At 46.6% G+C, this 14,939-nt stretch overlaps 1 protein-coding gene across 2 annotated transcripts in view; it reads right to left on the reverse strand.

Moving 5' to 3' along the window:
• The window catches only part of ATP7B (ATPase copper transporting beta), a 1,159,214-nt gene that overhangs the window by 377,846 nt on the left and 766,429 nt on the right, over window positions 1-14,939 (reverse strand). The window lies entirely within an intron of this gene.

Consider the following 14,939-nt stretch of genomic DNA (forward strand, 5'->3'; position numbering starts at 1 on the left):
GGGAAGCCTCATGTCTAGGCAAGTACCTCCCTTGCCCAAGAGCAGTATGACCTCCCACTCCCTCATTCACAGACTGGATAGTACGTGAATTCAGCAATGGTCACTGCACATAGCACAGGGTTTGAGGAAGTGCATAACAAATTGTCCTGAAAGGCTCCTTTTACAGTAAAGGTAAGTGCCCCAGGTAAACAGTGGGGTTCATCATCTATTTCACTTTTCTGTTAGGAAAGAAACATGGATCATAAGTAACAGAGCAATTTGTAGTGTTGCAGGTTTCAGAGCACACATGCTCCCATTGCATCATTAGTTCTGAACTAAGATGCAAATCCTTTCAAGAGCTTGTACTCGGTGCAAGTAGATGATTGACGTTCTTCTGGGAATGTAATGGAGGATAAGGTGGTGCTCGTCTTGGCTCCAGTTGGGCTCTTCGTTCACAAAGACACTCGTGCCAAGCTAGAGACAGGCATTTGACTAACTAGGATTGAGCTTGAGCCAGCTCTTGCTCACCTACCGCTATCATTTTGTATGACCACCCAGGTTCCTTGATCACGATCCTAAGATTTGCCAACCATCCTACTGTTGTTTAGCACAGATTGGCCTTCAATGTACTGCATTTCACTTCCTTTTCTTTCCCTCTCCTCTCCAAAAATCTCTTCCTCTAGCCATCGACCAACTCCTTTGCTATCCCTTAGAATCACCTTGTGATAAAAAATAAAAATATGAATGTGACTTTACATCTTTAAAATTAGATTACACAGCCCATCTACAATAACACTCACATTGTCTACACATTCTTCAAAGTTGCATTGCTCCTCAACAGGGAGTATGCAAACCTTAGGGACTCAGCTCAATAGTTCTAGCAACCCTCTATGGCGCATGAAACCAAGGAATGTCCCAAGTGGTGATTTACTTTAAATTTCCTTCTTCAGTAAGGAGGATGACACTGGACTTCTCGGAGAATCAGGACATACCAGAACCTAGACAGTACAAATATTTTATTTTCCCTTACATGATAAACTATGGCACCCAATTTTAAGAGAGGGGAGGGGGAAGGAAAAGCACATATGCACTGTGGGTTTAACAAGTGAGCTGCGGTTGTATTTGTACCAAGGAATATGCAGGCTGTGCTTTGAAATTACAAAAACCTTGGCTAGTTTTCAATTTTTTATGCTTACTTTGTTTGCAGACAAGTACACTAAACCCTGAGTCAGAGGAGAGGATCTGGAGGGGAGATGTGGGGGTCACTTGCTGTGAGGCTGATGTTGACAATGCCTAGTGTTCAATGAGTACCATTCAAACATCTCAAGTGATACCAGTAGCAGACTTTCAAGGATTCAGACAAAGCAATGCTTTTTACAGAAGAAAACCAAACCTGTTTTCCAAGTGAGATATAAGTAATTGTGGTCACTGAGACACACACAGCCTATGTGTGAGGCTTAGTACTGCTCAGTAGCATGACATACCAGCCAAAAGCTGTAAGAGTAGGTTAGGGATACATCAAGTGAATGCTATAAGCCATGAAAAGAAAACATTGAGTCAGGAGAAAAAGGCAGAGGACACTAATTGATCGTGGAACTGATAAACAATGGAAAGTCTCTCAAAAATACCTTCTCCGTTCCCAGTGCCACACTCTTCTCCGTCAACCAGAAGAACAAGTTACTTCTTACCTTGTAACATTCTTTCGATGGGATGTTCCTCTGACGTATTCCTTATCTTAGATATCTCTTTCCAGCTTTGCTGGCCTCGGAAAAATTTTCTCTAGAGGGCGCTGCGCGTCGACGTCCGCCGAGTCGATGTCCCTCGACAGCCGCCGTATCGACGTCATCCTGCCTATAAAGGCCGCGCGCAGCGTCCGTTGCTCAGTTCCGTTTTGTAGCCCACAATAATTCTTTCTGGACTAGACTAATCACCCTGAAGGAGCGTAAGCTGCAACAACAAGGGAAGTAGTACTGCGGGGATGGATGGGAGGGTCGATAAGGAATACGTCGGAGGAACATCCCATCGAAAGAACGTTACAAGGTAAGAAGTAACTTGTTCTTCGAAGGGATTGTGTCCTCCGACGTATTCCTTATCTTAGATAGGCTCCCATAGCAGTATTCTGTTATTGGAGGTGGGAGTACTGACTTCATGCTTCCTCTTATTGATGAATAGAGTGCAATACTACCCTTCCAAACCTAGTCTCTTGACTGGAGGAGGAATCCAAGTTGTAAAACCGTGCAAAGGTATGGACGGACGACCATGTGGCAGCCGCACATATGTCTCTAACCGGCACTCCTCTTTTGAGGGCCGATGAAGCTGCAATACCTCTGGTCGAATGAGCCCTAAGATTTTGAGGGGGCTCTTTTCCTGCCAGTTTATAACATTCCAAAATGGCTAAAATGATCCATCTGGAAATGGTCTGCTTAGTTATCGGTAACCCCAGCTTGTGACCTGCGTAGCCTACAAACAGCTGGTCTGCTTGTCTTATCCTAGCCAGTCTACTAATGTAAAAACTTAAAGCCCTTCTTGGGTCCAGCCTGTGTAACCTCTCTTCCTCTTTCTCCGGATGAGTAGGAGGATAGAAAGATGGAAGGGTAATCTTCTGAGTGATATGAAATTCAGAAACCACTTTTGGAGGAAATTAGGCTTCACTTGCAGAACAACTTTGTCTTTGTGAAAGATTGTATGAGGGGGTTTACAAGAAAGAGCTTGTACCTCGCTCACCCTTCTAGCAGATGTAAGTGCTATTAATAAAACAGTCTTAAGGGTAAGAAATCTTAACGAACAAGAGTGGAGTGGTTCGAAAGGTGTACCCATCAGGAAAGTTAGGACTAAGTTTAAATCCCATAGGGGAACCTGGAATGGTCTTGGGGGATAAACGTTAGTTAACCCCTTTAGAAACTGTATTACCAAGGGTAACTTGAAATAGGATGGTTCTTCCGCAGTGCGCTTAAAGATGGATAGCGCTGCGAGATAGCCCTTGATGGTGCCAACTTGAAGGCCTGAATTAGCTAAATAAAGTAGGAAGGCCAAAACCATTGGTGTACCACATGAAAAGGGATCGATATTCTTTTCTCTACACCAGCTGCAAAATCTGTTCCAACGGCAGCGGTATAAAGATTTTGTTGCTGGCCTTCTTGCCGAAAGCAACACCTCCATAACATCATCAGGGAGGTCCCAATCCTTGTACCTCAGCCTTTCAGAAGCCAAGCGTGAAGGTTGAGGGTTTTGATGTCTGGATGGAGAACCTGACCTCCCTTCTGTGAGAGCAGATTCTCTCTGAGTGGAAGTGGAATTGGAGGGCAGATGGACAAGTCTAGAAGGTCCGGGTACCACGTTCTCCTGGCCTAATCCGGGGCAATTAGGATCATGGTTTTCCGGAATCTTCTCAACCTCCTGATCATTTGAGGAATGACAGGGACCGGTGGAAATGCGTACAGAAGCGGAAACTCCCAGTCCACTATGAACGCGTCTCCCAGAGCTCCTCTCGGGGGAAATTCCCTTGAACAGAACAGATCGCACTTCCTGTTGACACTGGTGGCGGACAGTTCCACCTGAGGGGTTCCCCAAAGGGCGAAGATCTCTTGAAGGACTTCCTGAGCTAGTTCCCACTCGTGGGAGACTGTGCTCTGCCTGCTCAGAGCGTCCGCTGTCAAGTTCTTCTCTCCGGCTAGGTGAACTGCCGATAGAGAGATTCCTTCTTGGATTGCCCAAAACCAGAGCTCCATCGCCTCTCTGCACAGAGGTAGTGATCGTACGCCTCCTCTTTTGTTGAGGTAATGCATGGCCACTGTGTTGTCCGTCATTATCAGGACATTCTTTCCTTGTACAGATGGCAGAAAAGCCTTCAGCGCAAGTCTGATGGCCCTCAGCTCTAACAGGTTGATATGTAGTCTGGATGGTCAAGTCGTTGGCGTGGGCTCCCCACCACGTGGTTGAGGCATCCATGACTACTGTTATCTCCGGCCAGGGTTGCCAAAACTGCTCTCCTTTCAGAATGTTCTCCTGACAGGCCCACCACTGAAGGTCTCGAGCCACCCTGTCCGGAACCTGAAGAAGATCTGTCATTCTCCCTGAGAATTGTGACCACTGAGTTCTCAGTGCCCACTGGAGGGATCTCATTCTCAGGCGAGCCTCTGGCACTAGGAAAATGCAGGATGCCATGAGGCCTAGCAACCTCAAAAAGTCAAAGGCTGGGAGACGTTGGGCATTTTGAAACTTGGTAACCATCTGTAGAATATCTTGAGCCCTCACCTCTGGTGGCAAGGCTTTTCCCAGGGAAGTGTCCAGGATCGCTCCGATGAACTGGAGTCTCTGCGATGGTATCATTTGTGACTTCTTTAAATTGAGGGAGAAGCCCAGTCTGTGAAGGGAGTGGCAAACATGATCTAGCTGGATCTGAGCTTGTTCCGAAGATACAGCTCTGATCAACCAATCGTCCAGGTAGGGGTAGACATGAATCCCTTCCCTCCTTAGACTTGCAGCCACTACCGACATTAACTTGGTGAAGACCCTCGGGGCAGAGGTCAGCCCAAATGGCAGCACTCGAAATTGATAATGAGAGTTGCCAATTGCGAACCTCAGGTATTTCCTGTGTTTGAGATGGATTGGCACATGGAAATAAGCGTCCTGAAGGTCCAGAGATACCAACCAGTCCTGGAACTGAAGGGCCTGAAGGATCTGAGAAAGAGTTACCATCTTGAATTTGTCTTTCCTGAGGAATTTGTTCAATTCTCGCAAATCCAAGATGGGTCTCAGTCCTCCGTCTTTCTTTGGAATGAGAAAGTAAGGGGAGTACCAGCCCCTGTTCCTCTCCGCTACAGGTACCGGTTCTATGGCACCTTTCTATGGCAGGTCTAAAATTTCCTGCAAGAGGAGCGGATCTGGAGCTTTTTGAGAGCTGATCCCCGGTGGATGACTCTGAGGTATGCGTAGGAGAGGCAGGCAGTAACCTTGTGCAACTGTCTCCATTGCCCTAGCATCTGACGTGATAGCCTGCCATTCCGCCAGATGTTGAGTTAACCTGCCTCCTACAGGTGTCTTGTGAGGGAAGTCCTCAGAGTGGTTTTGGGGCGGCTGATGCAGATGCCGATGGTAAAGAGGCACCTGCTGTTGCTGCGGCTTTTGAATATCTACCCCGTCCACCTCGGGTAGTTCTTCTTTGTCCCCTTTGAGCCGGTCGTCCTCTACCTCTTCCGAATGTGGAGTAGAAGCGAAACGACTTGCCTCTCGCAGAGGTTCCTGTGGGACGAAAAGGTGTCTGACGGATTGCAGCGCCTAGGGATTTTGCTGCTGCCTTTGATGTTTGCAGTTTTTCTAAACTGTCATCTGCCTTTTTCCCAAACAAAGAAGAGCCATCAAATGGCATGTTCAAGAGCCTGGCTTGCACATCTGGGGCAAAACCAGACTTTCTCAACCAAGCAAATCTCCTGGTTGTTGTACTTGCCGCCATTGCTCTGCTGATACTGTCAGCCGAATCAATGCCCGTCTGGAGGGATTCGCACATAGCGTCTTTACCGTCCTGTATGATATTTAGGAACGCCTCCCTTTCTTCTCCCTCTGGGATGCAGTCAGCTGCTGTAGAAGCACACTCCAAAAGTGTATGGCTAAATCTAGCAAGGGTGCAAGTAGCATTAATAGATTTTAACGCCATGCTACATGCCGAAAAGACTTTCTTAGCCATAGCATCGTATTTTTTATCGTCCCTGTCCTGTGGGACGGTAGGGTAAGCAGTCTTGATGTCAGTAGAAGATGCTGCCTGTACCACCAGACTTTCTGGGGATGGGTGTTTGGACAAAAACTCCAGGTCTGCATAACATACCCTGTATTTAGTAGACAGTTTTTTATTTACTGCCGGGACGACATATGGGGTTTCCCAGTTCGTCATGATTTTCCTTTGAAGAGCTTTATGAAAAGGTACTACAGGATCCTCCTGTGGACCTTTATCAAGAATATCCGTGAGGTCATCCTGTTGGAAAGCCTGTGAAGGTGTTGACCACCCCATAAATTCTGTGATCCTGGCCATTAAGGCTCTATAAGGGGTTTCAGCATGCTCCCCCGGGTCTCGCCTAGCGAACTCCACCTCAGGGGAAGTGTCTAAACCACTTGCCTCATGTAAGGGGTCATGGAGTTCCTTTAATCTGCGTTCCTCTGAGGATAACTCCTCTTGAACTGGGGTTGCAGATCCATGCAACTCAAATGTCTCTTCTTGGTCAGATAGTTCTCCCTCTTCCATAATTGAGGACATTGTTCTCAACTGGTCTGAACTCAAAAAGGGTGTGAAACCCTTCTCCAAGGCAGAGGGTGCCAAACTTGCTGTAATCGGCCTCGAAAACGTCGATGTCGTAAACGCCGACGTCGAAGGCTTCGAACGTGGCGTCGAAAACAAAGGTGGAGGCCTCGAGGTCCTCGATAGAATTGGAATTCTGCTCGAGGATGTCGACAATCTCGATGACATCGTCATCGAAGACCTGGGAATAACCACTGGGTGCGGCGCAACCGTGACTTTCCTTGGCGTCGACGCCGATGTCAAGGATGGCGTCGAGTCGACAGACCCGTGTGTCGAAGGTCACTTCGACAACGGCGTCGAAGACACCGACCTCGGCGTCGACGGAACCTTCGTCGCCGGCGTCGACGGAACCTTCGAAGAAGGATTCAAGGTCTTTGCTTTACTCGAGTGTTCGTGACGCGCTCGAGAAGCTTCCTTCGCCGGGTACTGCGACTCGCGGCGTTTTAGACCTTCGGGTCTTTCGACCAGAGCATCGCTCTCGGCAGTCTTCGAGGGGGTCGAGGCCGCTTTCTCGAAGATGCTCATCATATTTTTTCGGAATTCCTCCCATTCAGCCCGAGAACTATGTTTTGTGGGGCAAGGGATTCTCTTAGGTGAAACAGAGGAAGAGGAGGACGAAGAAGGGGATCTTCGGCGTCTCCTTTTCGAGTGCTTCGATCTCGGAGTGATGGGACCCGCTTCGAGACCTGGAGCGCGAATGGTGACGAGGAGACGAATGTCTCGACTTCGTCGAGGAAGAAGAAGCTTTAGAAGTCTTACCTTTTTCCAGCTTCCCCCTACGCTCCTTCAGGGCCTTAGCTGTCATGGACATACAGTCCTCGCACTCGGAACAAGGGTGTTCAGCTCCCAAACACCACAGACAAACCCTGTGAGGGTCAGTCAGCGACATCTTTTTTCCACAGTCTCGGCATTTTTTAAAGCCGGACCGAGGGGTTGTCGGTTCCGACGAGGAAGCCATCGAGTATGGATCGAATATCTCGAGGAAATTGGATTAATTCTCTACGAAAACTGAGCAACGATATTCCGAGGCACTGAGTAAGCACGGAAAAACGGAACTGAGCAACGGACGCTGCGCGCAGCCTTTATAGGCAGGATGACGTCGACATCGATACGGCGGCTGTCGAGGGACATCGACTCGGCGGACGTCGACGCGCAGCGCCCTCTAGAGAAAAATTTTCCGATGCCAGCAAAGCTGGAAAGAGATATCTAAGATAAGGAATACGCCGTAGGACACAATCCCTTCGAAAAACATCCTCTACACCTTCCTGCATTCTGGTACCTGCAGCAGGCACATTCTTCAGCTTCACCGTCCGATCAGCTAGTATGGTACCGGAATGAACCTACCACCCTGAGAGGAAAAGAGTCACAGGTTCTCTGAGCAGCATATTCCACTAGAACCCGAACAGTAGAATACAGCAAAAACTAGTGTTTCCTTTCTCTTCTTTTTTCCTTCTTTCTCTTCTACCCTAAAAAAGCCATTTGCTGGTTCATTTATATGATCACTGCCCATATCATCTCTTAAGTCATATACTTAATCCATTCTCCAGTCTTCCCCCTTTAAATGGTACAGTTTAGTGCCCATGGATAAAAAGGTTAAAAAGTAGTAGACCTTGGTAATGAAAAATGTACTTAGGCAGTGCTATGACTATGCTCTGTATCATATAATTCTAACATATAAGTCAACGTATTATGGTCCCTGCTGATGATTTCTAAAGTCATCAAACCACATTCACTGTCTGCTGGCTAAGTGTCACTTTAGTCTCAGAATACTCCAGACTTAATAATACAAACATATCAGGATCCCAACCTGTGTCCAAAGAAGTTAAGAAGCTTGTTCAATTTTTCAGCATTGGTACTTTGGGACAATAGAAAGCAAACTTGCCCACGAGCAACTACAACCTTTAACAGTTTCAGCAAAAACTTGACTTATGAACTTCCTAAACCTTGTAGTCGAATTACCCATATACACTGGATGGTGCACTATTTAGAGAATTGTTGACCATTTTGGAAAAATGAGCGTAACTTCCTCTAAAAGGAATTTCAAAAGATCCACAAATCTTTCAGAAATGTGAATACAACAGGCCACATGGATAGCCATCTGTAGTAACTTCACACAGAAGGATCATAATTTCTTTGACACATCTGGAAGCCTTTTTGCAAAGCTGTGGATATAGGATTACCATCAAGTTACCACCCAGAGGGAGGTGGGCAAAAAGAATGAGTCTACCAGGCACTAGAACAATAGCTGACATGCTTCTGAGTACATTAAATGGATGACAGGGTAGCCCTCTTCTGGTTGGGCTGAGTTCTGGTCTAAAAACGTTGCCCGTTTTTCATTAGGATTTTTCCCATTCATGTTTCAATATGGGTATCATCCACATATGCTTCCCATGGTAAAACCAATGTGAATGATCCTGTGCCCATGTAACCCATACTATAGCCTGGATATTACTTGAGGTAAAGTATCCTGCACTCTGACACAATCCATGTAGTATAAAAGGCTGTAAAAAATGAACACAGATGTAAAAGATATTTACAGACATCATTGTGTTGGGGTCCAACCCAAATTTTACACACTTTTCTCCAATTACAATCGCCTACTTTGACAATCACAACACCCTCTAGTATAATTAATTTACCAGATATTTTAAATTGAAGCATCTTTTCCACGTGACACTTTTAATGGATCAACAGAATGCTTTAGACCAATGTGAACTTAGATAGCCAAGTTTTATTCTCTTTATCGAAGGTATTAGGATTGACTGGACCAACAGTGATGGGGCCAGTAACTGTATAACAATCAGGTTTATAGGTTGACACTTTTTCTAAAGATGTTGGTCCTGAATCCTTACCCCTCCCCTTTAGTGCAAAGTAGCTCCCTGGAGAAGTTAGTCACTTACAGTGTTTGGGCTTTTTTACTTTACCAAGCATTTCTTTATTCGCTGGTGCATGGCTCATCAGGGCTTGCGTTGGTCCGCCTGGATCCAATCACCACTCAGTACCCTAGGTAATCTGACCTCTCCTCTCCAATGTGGCCGTGGAATTACATACTTAATCCCATATGGGGGATCACCTCCCCCCGGAGTTATTATTCCTGCTTAGCTAAGTCCCTACACTGTCCCCTTTTCGACTAACCTGGGAGAATTCATCTGCCCCATGTCTTAAGTCACTCAACTCCCTTTCTTTTCCTTCCAGTACTTACTCTCTTAACTTTTCCACTATCCCTCTGGGTATCCACTCTTTTATACCCTACTCTGAGCTGGAATTTGATTCATGATTGGGAGACATACTGAAGCTCTGCATTATTCAGGATCAATCATTTTGACTGGCAGGCCCAGAGCAAACTACAATTTCCCCAAAGTGCTGCTGTTTGATCTGCAGGCTTCTCCGCTGCACTTGGAGGTCATAGGCCATCCTCCATTTCAGAACCATGCCTGCGTGACAAATGGTGATAGCCTGGTCTAAGGCTGCTGTATTCTCCTGTTTGTGTGATCCACTTTACCCAGAGAATGACTGAACAGTTCCCTGCTTTGATGCAGATCTGTCCTGCTGGGCATCCAGCTCCCTACATTTACAAACCTTGCCGCTGCTGTCACCTGGTATGCACTGATGGTAACCTGCAATTTATAGCGACCCATAGCCATGAAAATAACAAAAATTGCAATTCCCAAGTATACATTTAGTATGTTTTAACTATACATTACAATACTGAATCAAACCGTGAAATGATCCCTTAAAAAATTAATAAATCAACATCCAATAGCCACATGAAGAAACACATATATTTAATTTCAAAATCATCTACCACAACAATACATAGATATGTAATCTACTAATGCACAATATACTAAAGAAATATAAGCGCCAAACAATATATTGACACACATAATCAAGACACTACATAATAGTAAAGTGCTTAAATGACAAACATTTCACATTATCCATTTAAACTTTGTTCAATGTCGAATTCACTCCATGGAATTCCTTGAATATTGGTCAGATTGCGCAAATGAATTGACATTGGCTAAATTGGTCAACGTGTACAATGTTTCTGCGTTTGTCATTAGTCAAATATCACCTTCATCAGGACCAGGATTGTGGTACTGGTTTAAATCAGCTATGTTAATCTCCTTGCTGATCAATACTGAAGCAATATAATTCTTCTTAGTTTTCATATTGCATGTCATATTTGATGGCTCAAGGAGGGGAGGCTAGGAAATAGGGTATGAAATACGAGGGTAGGATTTTGGTGGAGGCCATGTGAATCCTCTCTGTTCCACTTTTGGGGTCAGCATCATGAAGTAGGCCACAATCCCTGACATCAAGTTTCTCCCAGTTTCTATAACTAGCATCTCAGCTGTGACCTTGGCACACGTTCGTGGAATCTCATAACTTGTAAAGGTTGCGTCTAATTCCTTTCCAAACATGCAACACCAAAAACCCCATCTGGCAATGCACTTTAGAAAAGTCACAACTCCTTGGTCAGAGTACACTCTATTTTTCACAGTAATTAACACCTGATCGATGTGATCATATAACTGACTGATGCCACAGCAACACTTATGAGTCTGGGGTAGGCTCAAGGTGACTGCCTAATGTTTGAGCTGCATTCCTTTAGCCCTTTGAAATCGCAATAAATGACACACATCACTACAGCAGCCCTGATGTCAGGCTAGGTCATGTGCTGACGAAATGACATGCATGTGCACAGCACCAGTGAGGGCAACGGACCCCTTTCCTTGTCAAGTGGCACCTATCTCAGTCTTGGGTGGCTGGCCTACCATGGTTAATGTCTAAGCCAGGAGGGAATAAAACGGGGGGCAGGAAACAGAAAGCTGTGGGTTATTCGGATGGGGTCAAAGTAGGAGCAGAAGGACCAAGAGACCAGGCGGTGGAAGGACACAGCAGAAAGTTGAGACTTATTGAAGGAGTGTGCAAGGTGAGGTATTAGTTGATGGGAGAGAGTGGTACTGGTGTTCGAGTGTATGTGAAAGGTGAGTGAGCGGCAGTAGTGGGAGATTCGAGAGTGAAAGGAGGATGACTGAGGAGTGGAAGAATGGTGACTGAGGGAGAGGGTGTGGGCTGTAATTGTAGCGTGGAGGGGGAGTAGTTGTGTGGAGAGGGGAGTGGTTGTAATGTGGCGAGGGGAGCCGGTTAAGATTGGGGAAGGGATTAGTAGTAGAATTGGGAAAGAGAGTAGTAGGGAGTAAGATAGGAGGGTTGATGCAGAGAGTTTACAGTGGAACATTGAAGGGACAGAAGAGGAAGTGTTTGTGAAGGAAAGAGGAAGATGGGTTGATTAGGAGGACGCAGAGTAGGAGACAAGGGAGAGTGACACTGAGACGTAGGGAGAGAAGTAGTTGGGAATGAAAGGGAAAGAGCAAGTGGGGGCCTGAGTGCCTGAAAGGCACCCAAAATCCAACTTAGGTCATCCCAGGGACCGTAGATCAGGGACCACCTAGATTGTTCCCTGATGGAGGATTAGACAGATAAGGTATTTGCATTTATGCCATCACTTTTAGTCAGAAAGGCTGGGGGTTACCAATCTATAATGACCATCCTGGTGTTCATGGATGTTTGGGTTAGAGAGTGCGGTAGGTCAGAATTAGGAGACTGACACAGAGGCATGTGGCTGACAACATTAGGACTTTTATTAAAGAAAAAAAAAACAGCCCAAGCTTTCCCTAAACCTTTCTCTCAATCCCTACTCTAAAACAGAACCAGTAAAAGGGTGCTTGTCAGGATGTCAGCAGGTTTAACTAAAGATACAGTTGTCAGTCAAGAATCCTAATCTGACCTGGTTCCGGACCCTACCTCTCCAAAGAAAACAAACAAACAAATGCTTTGAAAACTGCCCAAGGAAAGGGATAGCTGCTGGCTTCTGACCTCCACCCTTTGGTCTTATTATCATAGGCCCTTGCCTCTGTCTGCAGTTGCAATCATACAGTTCATATCCAGCTGGAGATCCGTCTCAGGACTTCCAATCAAGTCTCTGTCTGCCTCTCCATGTTTCTAGTCTTTCATGGGCTTCCTACTCTGGGTCTCTTAAGTCTCCTCCACTCTCTGGGCTAAGCTTCTAATCACTTCCTAATCTGGTATTTCTGCCTTCTTTCTTTCTCCACTCTGGAGCGCTTCGGTTCTCTCCCCACTCTGGGGCTCTTCAGTTCTCTCCCCACCCTGGGGCTTTGTGTTTCTCCCCACTCTGTGGCTTTCTTCTTTCTCCCTCCCCACGACTGGGGCTCTTTTGTTCTCTCTCCCCACTCTGGGGCTTCTGGGTTCTCTCCCCAAAGTGGTGCTGGTTTCCTTCTTTCTCCCCAATCTGGGGCTCCTAGGTGCTCTCAGCACTCTGGGGCTTCTGGGTTCAATCCCCACTCTGGGGCTTCTTGGTTCTCTCCCCCACTCTGGAGCTTCTATTTTCTCTCCCCCCACTCTGGGGCTTTTCTGTTCTATCCGCACCCTGGGGCTTCTTGATTCTCACCCCACCCTGGAGCTTCTCGGTTCTCTCCCCACCCTAGGGCTTATCAGTTCTCTCACCACCCTGGGGCTTATCAGTTCTCTCCCCAAGGTGCTCTCAGCACTCTGGGGCTTTTGGATTCAATTCCCACTCTGGGGGCTTCTCAGTTCTCTCTCCCTCTCTGGGGATTCTCGTTTCTCTCCACCACTCTTGAGCTTCTATTTTCTCTCCCCCCACTCTGGGGCTTCTCTATTCTCTCCCCACCCTGGGGTTTATCTGTTCTCGCCCCACCATGGGGCTTATCAGTTCTCTCTTCACTCTCGGGTCTTTCTCCCTTGTCTTTGCTTTGCTGCCCGCCTCCCAGTCCAATGGAGGTACTGCGTACCTGCTTCTCATCAGCAGTGCTCCTCGAAAGGGGTATGGAGTCTGCACAGGCCTTCTCTAACCGTGGAGCCACTTACGTGACGCATCAACTCGACTCCGTGTTGGCAGCTGCCGACTCCTATATCCTGCTCACTCCATGCAGGGACCCATCAGCGGCTTCTCCTCTTGTTTTCATCCCAGCGCTCCGAGTTACTTTGTTTTCATTTGCGCAACCGGGCAGAACTTTTCCGGTTGTTGACTCGCCACGACTTGCTGCACTGCCATAGTGCAGACCACAAGCTGGGATGCAGAGTATGGTGTTCTTCCATCCTCACCAAGCATACCTCCTCTGGGCGCTTCAGTGCCGTTGAACTTTGCAGAATTGCTGGAGCAGCTCTTTGGATTGGCTCTTTCAAGGACACTCCTTCCAGGGGCTGGTCGGTCCGCCGCCCTGCAATCTTCCATGAGAAATGGGGATAGCTTGGGCCAGAAGCCGAGTCAGCCATTACAAAAAGGTTTATAGGCTTATCATACACCTTAGCTCCATTTTATATCCCATAAAGGTGTTACAGTCTGGAGGGAAGGATGGTGACTTGTACCCATCTCTGAGGTTCTCCTATCTCCTAAGGAGGGAACGGGTGTCACTACAGAGGCATCCTGCTTACCCTGTCCTCTGCGGGAAGGGTTAAGCATAGCAGGCTCACCTCCCTAGTCCCAACAGGAGTGGCTTCCCCTTGGGGATAGGTGACAATCTCCTTGGAAACGTCCCAGTAGGGATTGCCCATCTTTAGATTAGATAGAGAGGGACGGCCATTGGAGAGCCCTTTGACTACTAAACAAATAAAAACCCTTGAACTGTCAAGAGGCTGTATGTTCTTGAGGCCATGTGTGACAGCAGGCACATGTGTGCTATAAGTGTGTCACAGGGGCATGCACAAGGGGTCATTTCACATGACCAAGATCCCTCTTAAGGGGAGAGTCTAAGCTTAATGATTGACTTGCCTCCTGCATACACAGTATTTCTGCCACATAGACGTACAAACACACTTACTGATCACTATTGACATGCCCCCTTGTTAGAGAAAGATGCCATAACCATTTTGAGAATTATTTGTTCCAATTTTAATTACTAAATCTTACCTCAAAACAGTTAGCAAACTATTTGTTCTTTATTTACATCATACAAACATTTCTTCTTTTTAGCATGGTATCCAGAATATAAAAGTTGTAGGAATCCTGTTCGTGAACCTAACATTCATATATTTACTCTCATATGTGTAATGTGATGAATCCGATGATATCATCACTCCTTTATGGCCTAGCCCTATTTGGCCAGGGCACGGCAGCCGGCAACTGGCCCTGGCCCTGGGGGCGGCTATAAGAGGGAGGACCCCCCTGGGGGGAGGTGACTCTCGGGGAGACCAGATAATATCGTTGGAGAAAACCACATGCTGCCCCATTCCCTTCCAGGAATGTTTCCTCAGTCCCCCATGCCTTAATGACATATTGTTACACTCATCTCCCACTTCCTAAAATACCTATTGTGATTAATCTCCAAACTCGCATTAGGGAGAATATTGTTGACAACCAGGACAAGGAAGAGACAGGGAGTAGTAAAGATCACTTCCCAGTAGGCTCAATATCCTTGTCCTTCAAGTCATTTAGAAAGCAACTCCATATTGACTGACACAAGAAAGAACAACAGAGTAATGAGGATCATGAAGACCGAGCAACCAACCCAGCAGTCGATTTGTTGGCATTTGAGTAAGCAAACAGGGAAGTTCAAATATAGGCCAGCTGCAGCTGATTATGAGAAGGAGGAGGAGAAAGGAGAGCTGCAGACGCAGGACTGCC

Source organism: Ambystoma mexicanum, chromosome 7q, assembly GCF_040938575.1.
Source record: "Ambystoma mexicanum isolate Mex_15411 chromosome 7q, UKY_AmexF1_1, whole genome shotgun sequence".
In the NCBI taxonomy this organism is placed as follows: Eukaryota; Metazoa; Chordata; class Amphibia; order Caudata; family Ambystomatidae; genus Ambystoma; species Ambystoma mexicanum.